The sequence below is a fragment of the Cyprinodon variegatus genome, unplaced genomic scaffold (genome assembly GCF_000732505.1).
Source record: "Cyprinodon variegatus isolate N-32 unplaced genomic scaffold, C_variegatus-1.0 Scaffold149, whole genome shotgun sequence".
Classification (NCBI taxonomy): domain Eukaryota; kingdom Metazoa; phylum Chordata; class Actinopteri; order Cyprinodontiformes; family Cyprinodontidae; genus Cyprinodon; species Cyprinodon variegatus.
In genome coordinates, this window is record NW_015150602.1 from 19,463 (window position 1) to 29,984 (window position 10,522).

General features: G+C 38.7%; 1 long non-coding RNA gene across 1 annotated transcript; it reads right to left on the reverse strand.

Annotated features, from left to right (window-relative positions):
* Positions 1-5,117: 5,117 nt before the first annotated feature.
* On the reverse strand, positions 5,118-5,701 carry LOC107086342. Its single transcript, XR_001481308.1, has 3 exons — positions 5,670-5,701; positions 5,463-5,492; positions 5,118-5,351 (listed from the first exon to the last, which is right to left on the reverse strand). It is a non-coding gene; the product is annotated as an uncharacterized LOC107086342 (long non-coding RNA).
* Positions 5,702-10,522: the final 4,821 nt, after the last annotated feature.

Below are 10,522 nucleotides of genomic sequence, written 5' to 3' on the forward strand. Positions count from 1 at the left end.
CATCCAGCTGCAGCTCAGTAGTCAGGGCAGCAACCAGGGGTTCTTTGTCTCAGTCGTTCATCAAGGCAGGGTAGGCCTCCTCTCCAGTCTGGCTCTGTAAGTTCTGAGACTCAAGAGAAATGTGTTGCAAAAGGTCTGTTTTGCAGAGGTTTGTTTCTGAAAGGTTACCACAATGACCCATCCTTGATGATTCTGGAGGTCTGGGTCCCCTCTGGGCCTTGGTTCTCCACGACAGTGGAGATCCGGGCAGAAGCGGACCCCAGCTTCATGGGCAAGGGAGAGGAGGCAAAGAGCGCAGGAGGCAAAAAGAGAGAGAATCTTCTGTGTGCTCTGGGGTTTTGTCTGTCCTCACACAGAGGGGGGTGGTTGTTCACACCTCTGTGGGCTGCCATGTGACTTGCCCGTGGAGGCCTTGGCTGAAAAGGGGGGGTTTGCAGAGATTGGACAGCTGATTCCACATCATCATATCAAGATGAAATATGGACACTGGTTCCCAATGCCCAAAGACCATGATCATTGGCATATGGCACAACACATACGATTATCCATCCATCCATCCATATCCTGTCAACCCTCCATCTCCAGATGTCGCAGACAATTATATTTTCCAATATACAATTTAAAAGAAAAAGCATTTTTCTACCTATGAAGAAAAGCAGTTAGATTTAGTTTTATTACAAAGCACAGATGAAATTGAACTTTTCAGTATCAGACTTGCTGAACCATTTATGCTGTCCTTTGGTCTCCATGGCTCCACTTATGTCACAGTCTTCATAATCAATTGTACAACGATCAACCCAGAACCAGAACTGCTTGCTGCAGACGTAGCGAAGGCCGATCCATGCAAAGGGACTATTGGCCTTCTCAGCCTCCATTGCAGCAAAGAACTGAAGCTGCTCATCCAGTATAGTAGCTAGACCTCTGTGATTAGTCCTGCAGTAGGACAGAGAGTCCTCCCAGGTCTTGTTAATGTTGATCAGCTTAAAGGGAGATTCTTGAAGACAGAGAGACAGAAACAGGAAAAATGTTATACTTTTAGCCACCCTCTGCACACAGTCTTCACCACTAAGAGGAGCCTGATCATTGAGAGATTCCTCCTCCCCAAATACAGGACCAACAGACTGCAGAACTCCTTTGTTCCCCAATCCATCAAACTTTACAGCTTCTGACTTGGGGGAAGGAGGAGATGATAGGAAGAGGGACAAGGGTCAGCACCCCCTACTTGCACAAAACATTACCTATTGTAATTTAACTCATCTGCGATATTCTTTTCTCTCACTGTGCAATAACACATGCCAACTACTGTGTAGCCTGTGTACTTGTTTTTACCTATTTATAAGGTCAGTACATCTCTGCAGTACAAGTGCAATAACCAAAGTCAACTACTATGTAGTCTTCCCATAGCTCTCTACTGTGCACATGTTTTTATATCTAAGGGAAACATATTTCAGGACATTACAACTTTTTTCTTTCTTTTATGCCTTTATGGTACTAAATACAATCTTTGTATATTGTCTGTCATATTTTTTATCTTGAATGGCATTGTGATTTGATTCCTTGTACTCTATATAAGCTACTGCAACCAGAATTTCCCTGAAGGAGTAATCCNCAGCCTTGAAGTAACAAATGCATGGACTAGTTTCTAAGCATCACCCCTGGACAGAATATTTCAAATTTTTTGCAATATTCCTCAGATGAAAGAAGGAAATTCTAGAAACCTCTTGATATATATGGGTTTTATATTTTATGTTCTTTGACAACCATACAAGTTTTGTATCACAAATGAAACCCTCCTTTTACCTAAGCACTCTCATTATCTAAGGTTCTGTTTCCTTGAGAGCATTTTATAATTTGTTTTTGTACTCACGAGCTCTCGGTGCCATGCTCTGACCATGATGTAATAATTTTTTTGATTTCGGCTGTCCACGAGCCCTGGGTGGGTTCGGGGGGTGCCCGTTCCATATTTTGGTTTCTGTAATCTCCAGGCGTGAGAGGGAGCAATCACTTTTCCTGATTAGGTGAAAGACTTTCCTTTGAAGTTTGGCATAAATGACGGATGGCACTGGCAGAGTCTGCTAGGGTTGCGTAGGAACGCCTAGCTGCGTGGGTTGCTGCCCTGCCGGGGTCGACTGGCTCTCCGATCCTTTGTGTCATGGTAGGGGGGACAATATAATTTGTATTGAAACAATCTATACATGACTACCCTTTCTTACATCTTTGAAGTGGAGAGTGTATAAAAAAAGTTTTTTTTCTTTTTCACAACATCGGGTATAGCTCTAATTAGTTTATTAAATAGGGCTTATGTGCAGAAGATAAATTTTGCGCAAAAGTCTTGGTAAGGAAGCAAGTGTCTGTGGTCATTTACCAGGTGGGTTATGGACTAGAAATTTTTATTCATCAAATGTTGTAATAGGAGGGACTTTCTAATGCAGGTAACACATCTGTTATTCCACCCTGGGATAGGATAAGAAGTAAAAGTATGTGAGTTCATGAGGTTCAAGAATAATAAAACTTGCTTGTGAAATACCGTTTAGTTGGCAGTCTTTAACCTAAACAAATGCCATTTTAAGAACCAATTTCATTCCACCTGATTTTAGGAAATGCCTCATTTTTGCTTAGTATGAAAGATTTAGGCCAGTTAATAATACATACATTCAGATGTATAGCATTTTGACTGCCACCTTCATTATCTTGGACTATGTCAGAATTATTTTAGGTATTATAACTGTTTTTGTTTTGTTTTTTACAAATAAAAGGGAAGCTGCATTCATTAAGAGTTTAATATATATTTATTAGATATGAAGAGAGAGACCATGCAGGTTATATATAACAAGAAAAAGATTCAATTTCAGGTGTGTATGTTTTATATTTGCGATTCAGTTTTGTAAATTACCGTAATATATTATGGGGAAAAATTATGCATATGGTTATCCATCCATTTACTGTCAACCCTCTATCTCCAAATGTCACATACAATTATATGTTTTAAGATAGAATTTAAAAGAAAAAGCATTTTCTACCTATGAAGAGAAGCAGTTAGGTTTAGTTTTATTACAATGCACAGATGAAATTGAAAGTTTCATTATCAAACTTGCTGAACCATTTATGCTGTCCTTTGGTCTCCATGGCTCCACTTATGTCACAGTCTTCATAATCAATTGTACAGTTACCAGCCCAGACCCACAACTGATTGCTGTGGACGAGGCGAAGGCCGATCCATGCAAAGGGACTATTGGCCTTCTCAGCCTCCATTGCAGCAAAGAACTGAAGCTGCTCATCCAGTATAGTAGCTAGACCTCTGTGATTAGCCCTGCAGTAGGACCGAGAGTCTTCCCAGGTCTTGTTAATGTTGATCAGCTTAAAGGGAGATTCTGATACACAGAGAGACAGAAACAGGAAAAAATGTCATACTTTTAGCCACCCTCTGCACACAGTCTTCACCACTAAGAGGATCCTGATCATTGAGAGATTCCTCCTCCCCAAATGCAGGACCAACAGACTGTAGAACTCCAGAACTCCTTTGTTCCCCAATCCATCAAACTGTACAGCTCCTGACTTGGGGGAAGGAGGAGATGATAGGAAGAGGGACAAGGGTCAGCACCCCCTACTTGCACATCTTATGCAAAACATTACTCATTTGCAATATTCTGTTCTCTCACTGTGCAATAACACATGCCAACTACTGTGTAGCCTGTGTACTTGGTTTTACCTATTTATATGGCCAGTACATCTCTTCAGTACAAGTGCAATAACCCAAGTCAACTCCCATCTAGTCTTCCCATAGCTCTCTACTGTGCACATGTTTTTATATCTAAGGGAAACATATTTCAGGACATTACAACTTTTTTCTTTCTTTTATGCTTTTATGGTACTAGATACAATCTTTTTATATTGTCTGTCATATTTTTTTTATCTTGAATGGCATTTTGATTTGATTCCTTGTACTCTATATAAGCTACTGCAACCAGAATTTCCCTGAAGGAGTAATCCAAAGACATAAATAAAGTTGAGTCTAAGTCTAAGCCAAAAGGTTCAGCTCTGCCTCATTGACCATAACATTTCCAGACACTGCTGGAAGGCTCTGGCTTGTCTTTCTGGGTAGTATTGAATTCAAGCTAATTATTCAGGTTTCCTTTTTTGAGCAACACCTTTTTAGAATAAAATAAAAAAAAAAAATGCATGACTCCCTGTTTGGTAAACTGAACATCTCATCATTATATCAGTGAGATTATTGAAAATGGATTCAAACGGGTGCAGCTTACCAAAGGGAATTTCTTGAAATGTTTATGAAAGTGCAAGAATACATTTTAACTTGTGATGAAATATTCGTTTTAAAATCTATAATAAACCTAAAGTTTATTTTAACAGCATTTTACTTAAAAAAAAACAACAACAACAACAATAAAACAATAATAGACCATTAATAGCCCAAATCTAACATGTCTGTCAGCACCAACAATGGTTGAAAAAAAGATTCTGCCCTGTAATGGTGGAAATTACACAGAAAGTTACAAGATAAATGAAAAGTTTAGTCAAATTATTGCATGAAACTATTTAATAATTGCATCATGATGAAAATCTGTTTTCCTTACATAGACATTACATAATTATTCTAACTTGAAATAGATGCTGCAGCTGAAGTTGTTACACACAGAAATTACAACCATAGAAATTAAGATGAAAATATGTCATGTTTAAAGGAGATGTTTGATAAAGATATCAATGCAAACATTTAAGCTTCAAACCGACTGAGAATTAAATCAGACCTACCTATCTCTGTGCCGGTGATGTTCACCTCACAAAGAATCATATGTGACCTTTTTGGTGTGAAGAAAGTCACGTATCGCCCTGCCACTGATTCGGAAAATCTGAAGATATTTAGCTGATTTTTTTTGAAGTCTGTGATATTGTAAACCCTGAATAAGAGGAAAATCAAAACAGCTGAGCAGATAATGAATACACCACAAAACTATAACACTGCCGGATCATCCGGTTTAATTTTTATTTATTTTAAGGTCAAAAATATAATATAAATCCCATTAAGGCATCATGATGTTCTTACAGCCTGTTGTTGGTGCCATTGTTCTCTAGAGAGTTCCCAATGTAGATTTGAGCTCCTGATATATTGGTATTTAAACCGTTCGTATTATAGACAGAGATACAGGAAATGCTGTATATCCCCTGCAGGTCAATTCTCCACCAAGGGTTAGTCTGCAACTCGGTGTGAGAACATATGGAGCGATCCCCATCAAAGGCTCTGTTAGCAATGTATGGACTGCCAATTGCTAAATAATCGGAAGACTGAGATGCAGTCTTCCCGGTCAGATTTATGTTCTTTGTGTTGCAGAGATCTGAAGATGAAGAACAAAAAATAAAATATTAGCCTAGTTTAACGTATCTAACATTTTGGTTTATGTCAGTAGCAATTATCTATTTGTTCCACAAAGAATATTTGATCCTACCTGTTGTCTGCACGGCTACATTTTGGGTTGCTGTAAATAATGAAACAACACTAATATATGATTTCTTTTTTTTTTTTTTTCTAAAACAACAGTTTCAATTCTTTCAAACTAGATCCATTTGTTGTAAACCTGAACTCTTACTCCTCGTTGTGATTATTTAAACAATTGTGAGATAGACATCCAAACGAATGAAAAACAGCCACTTACTTATAACCCAGATGAACACCAAACTCCACAGCATCTTGAAAGGAAAGGACAAATAGGCAAGATCATTCACAATTTTCAACATTTTAACTAGTGTACAAAAAAACCTTCTCTGCCCCTACTTTATTGTACTTTATTGAGTACCAGTAAAACATGTAAGGTTGGAGAGAGAAATAAAGGAAGATAGGTTATATTGGTCTAAAAAAGATTTACACTACCGTTCAAAAGTTTGGGGTCACATTAAAATGTCCTTATTTTTGAAGGAAAAGCACTGTACATTTCAATGAAGATAACTTTAAACTATTTTTAACTTTGAATAAATACACTCTATACATTGCTAATGTGGTAAATGACTATTCTAGCTGCAAATGTCTGGTCAGACATTGGACAGAGGAAGACTGGAAAAAAGTGATGTGGATGGATGAATCCAAGTTTGAGGTGTTTGGATCACAAAGAAGAAGTTTGTGAGACGCAGAACAAATGAAAAGATGCTTGAAGAATGCCTGATGCCATCTGTTAAGCATGGTGGAGGTAATGTGATGGTCTGGGGTTGCTTTGGTGCTGGTAAGGTGGGAGATTTGTACAGGGTAAAAGGGATTCTGAATAAGGAAGGCTATCACTCCATTTTGCAACGCCATGCCATACCCAGTGGACGGAGCTTGATTGGAGCCAATTTCAATCTACAACAGGACAATGACGCTCAACACACCTCCAAATTGTGCAAGAACTATTTAGAGCAGAAGCAGGCAGCTGGTATTCTATCGGTAATGGATTGGCCAGTGCACTCACCAAATCTGAACCCCATTGAGCTGTTGTGGGAGCAGCTTGACCGTATGTTACGCAAGAAGTGCCCATCCAACCAATCCAACTTGTGGGAGCTGCTTCTGGAAGCGTGGGGTGCAATTTCTCCAGATTACCTCAACAAATTAACAGCTAGAATGCCAAAGGTCTGCAATGCTGTTATTGCTGCAAATGGAGGATTCTTTGACGAAAGCAAAGAATGATTAAAAAAAAAAAAATCTTATTTCAAATACAAATCATTATTTCTAAAATTGTCAATGTCTTGACTCTATTTTCTATTCATTTCACAGCATATGGTGGTGAATAAGTATGGCTCTTCAGGAAAACATAAAATTGTTTGGGTGACCCCAAACTCTTGAACGGTAGTGTATGTATGTATGTATGTATTTAATACATGCAATGTATTAAATAATAATGTAAGTACATGCAGGATATCAGAAAACTATATGAACATCTTTTTGTTTGTTTGTATAAAGTACAGGCAAGAATTTAAATCTACTACCCCGAGCCTGGAACAAAGAACCCATGAGCATATAAGGCTGTTGTAAGGTAAAATTATTGTTGCTAAAAACTTACTTAAAAAGTTGCAATATTAATGCTCAAAACTAAAAAATCTGCTCTTAACTTTCTGCAGTTCACATATAACAGTCTCCCTCACCTTAACAGTTGGTCCTCGCTCCACTCTGATGTTCCTTTCAGTGAATTCTGCTTCCTCCGCTGCAGCTTACATAGAAATGCATTTGTTTCACGCCCTAATTCAAATATACAGCTCTTACCACAGAGTTTCATTCAAAATTCAGACCTTTGCATGTTTCTTTTGAATTTCACAAAAATAACAAAATAATTATCATAGCGTGTCTCATAAGCAATCTGGACAAAGGAGATGCACCAGGCAAGGGTCAAGGGACAGAGCAGGTAGAGCAACGCAGAGAAGGGGTTGTGAATGGAGCGGAGTATAAAGGTGTTACATATTTGCTTTAGATGTGCATTTTGTCTTCCAACATGCACTTCATTTTTTCTGGTACACAGCACATGGACAGAGCCATTGCATGGACTGTGTGAACTCTGCAATCGCACAGGGCTTCGGTATACAAGGGGTCCTCATGCCTGCTATGAAAATAAAATGTGACAAATGCATTTTTTATATATATAATTTTGTCCCTTTCTGACACAAAAAATGTAAAAGAAATTAAACAAATTAAGCAGTTTTTTTTTTTTATGTTGCTATGTCATTATGCCTTCAGCACAGTCACTCCAAACGTCAATTTTGCACCTGGAGTGAATGATTTCCATAAAATTCCAATGTAGATAGCTTGTCTGGAGCGCTTTGAAGTGGAGTGAGGTGAAGGTGGTGATTAGCAAGGTGACTGCCTTTTTTGCTGATGAAGATTCTCAGTCATCCAGGTCAGAGTCATTCCGTAAAAGTTTAAAAAAAACAATCCACTTGACTTGGTTTCCAAGGTTTGAAGACGTTTCGCTTCCCCTCCACGAAGCTTTCTTAATTCAATATCTGAATCCGCAGTGAGTTTGAGTCTTTATATAGACAAGGCCTTGTATTGCTTGGAAACATGTAAACTGAAACCGACGAGTGGGTCGTTTGGTTCCATTGTTAGACTGTAGTATCTGAAACCTGTCTATGATTCGGGAGGTCAGTCGTTAAAGGGGGGGGGACCGACCAAGGCCTTGTCTATATAAAGACTCAAACTCACTGCAGATTTTTTTTTTTACTTTTACAGATTGCCTTTTTGCTTTTGCCACACCTGCAAGGTACACAATTTGCGGGAGTTGAAAAATCTGAACTTTTGTTCACATTTGCATCACAAAATCCAATCACAGTGTAGATGTTAATGTGACCTACAGAGAAGGAGGAAGCGGAGACAAGCATTTTTATATCAAATTTAAGACAGAGAAAATAATGTCGGCAAATGATAGGGATGCTCCTAAGAGGTTTATGTGTGCTTTTAAAAAAAGACATACTGTATTTTAATTTAACCCTAAGACTGTTTCATCATCCTATCTCCATAGCAGAAACTGCCCAACTGCCGGCTCTCCCCCTGCTCTGTTGACCCACTGCCAACTGCAACCTCTCCCTGATATGCCTCCGAGGCGGGCTTCTCTAATGTACCACTGTCCTCCTAAAGGCAGTCGTTGTCTACACTGAACCCGAAACTTGAGAAAATTTCACAGTTTTGCCTGCTTTTGCCCACCTTAAAAGTTTGCCTTGCATGCAAAAGCAAGACGGCAGGCGAATTTGCACGATAAGTTCCTACATCATCACGCCTGCTTGTTCTTGGTTGCAGCCGAACATGGATGACCGGGACTCTCATAGCTTTTTTTGTAGCTGGCTGTTCTCTGCACTGGAGGCAGGACAATTGAGCAGTCCTTCGAGGTTTAAATTGAAATGGTTTCTTTAAAGGCCACCCCCAAACCTCTTAACAGCATTCCCTACTTTATTATTTGTCAACTTCATTTTCTCTGACTTCAGTTTTGATTAAAAACAGCTTGTCCAGAATCCTCTTTCACTGTAGGTCACAGCCACATCTAGTCTTTCATTGGGTTTCATGACACAAACATACACAAAAGTTCAGACTTTTCAATTCCTGTGAATTTCGCTTTGAGTACTTTGCATGCGCAGGAGCCATAAAATGTAAGTAATTTGCCAAAACACGTCATTCTCCACGCTAGATTCACCACCTTCGCTTTGCATTGCTAATGTGTTCAGTTTTACAATAACAGCCATGTTTTCATGTGACTGTTAATCCTGGTTTGGGATTGACTCATGCACATGCAAAATTCTGCTGGTGCAGAGTTTGCAGCATTATATTCTACCTGCGTCTTTTTACCTCTGTACCTAATATTCTACCTTAACTCTGAGGGTGTATGTAGGGCACAGACCTCAAGCATACTGTATTGTTGATATCTGATAGTCACATTTTAGTTCAGGTTTTAGAGCTGATTATATTTTATTTTAGTCTTCTACCTTTAGTCTCCGTAGGTTTTCACTTTGCATGTGATTTAATGAGGAAAGGATGAAGAGGACAATGAAGGCTACTGACTATTAGAGGATCCAAAAGACATATTTGTGTCAGAAGATAATTTATATTTTGGCTTTAGTCGTAACTTGTAGGTTATCAATCTGGTTTACAAAGGACAGAGATGAGTTCAATCGGAAACTTATTTGCTGGTGGTGAAATCCATAGCTGGATAGTGGGATAGTCGGTTGTTAAATTATTCAGCGTAAATAAAATGTATTTGGTTGTTGTAGTATTGAGACAAAGCTGGAGCCTATACAGACATTGGAATAAGCTAAAGGGTAGAGAATTCAGTCTCCAAGGAACAACATTTTAACATGTTATCATCAGCATATACCTGGATTCATGATAGAGCTGGGGATCATAAGAAATTATCTGAGCAGTACTTTAAAAATGTTGAAACATGATGTAAAAAATATCCAATTCATCAGCTTAACTTCTAAATTTATATCAATTTATCTGTACATGTTGTCTACAGAGTTATATACAGCTTTATTATGTTGGAACCAGACAAATATAAAAATCTAATTTTATTGATTTAATTCTTCAAAAGTCCCACAAATTCTTATAGTTCCATTGTATCACTCAGTTTTACTTGTTACACTTCTTTTTAACTGTGGATTAATTAACTGTAAAACCTTACTTGCAGTGATCTGGAAACACATGTTCAAATGACTTCACTAAACAGTAAGACCAAGAACACATTTTACACAGAGCTGGAACACGGAGAAAAGTTTAACAGGTGTATTTGTAGCAATGGGAACAGAGGTTGGATCTGGAACTCAGAGAACTGGTGAACCAGAACCGGAAAGTCTGAAGGGGAGATCACAGAGATCAGTTCGGGGGACCGTGGGAAATGAGACTGCGGCTTGAATTATGCTGGAATGGGACTCACCTTTGAGGAGGCTCTTGTCAATCCTTGAATCCAGTCTGTGTGGGTTTATCCAGAGAAGAGGGAATTCGTTGGAGAGCGGAGACCGGAGGAGTAATGGAGCGGACTGACACTTGGATTTCCGATGGGAA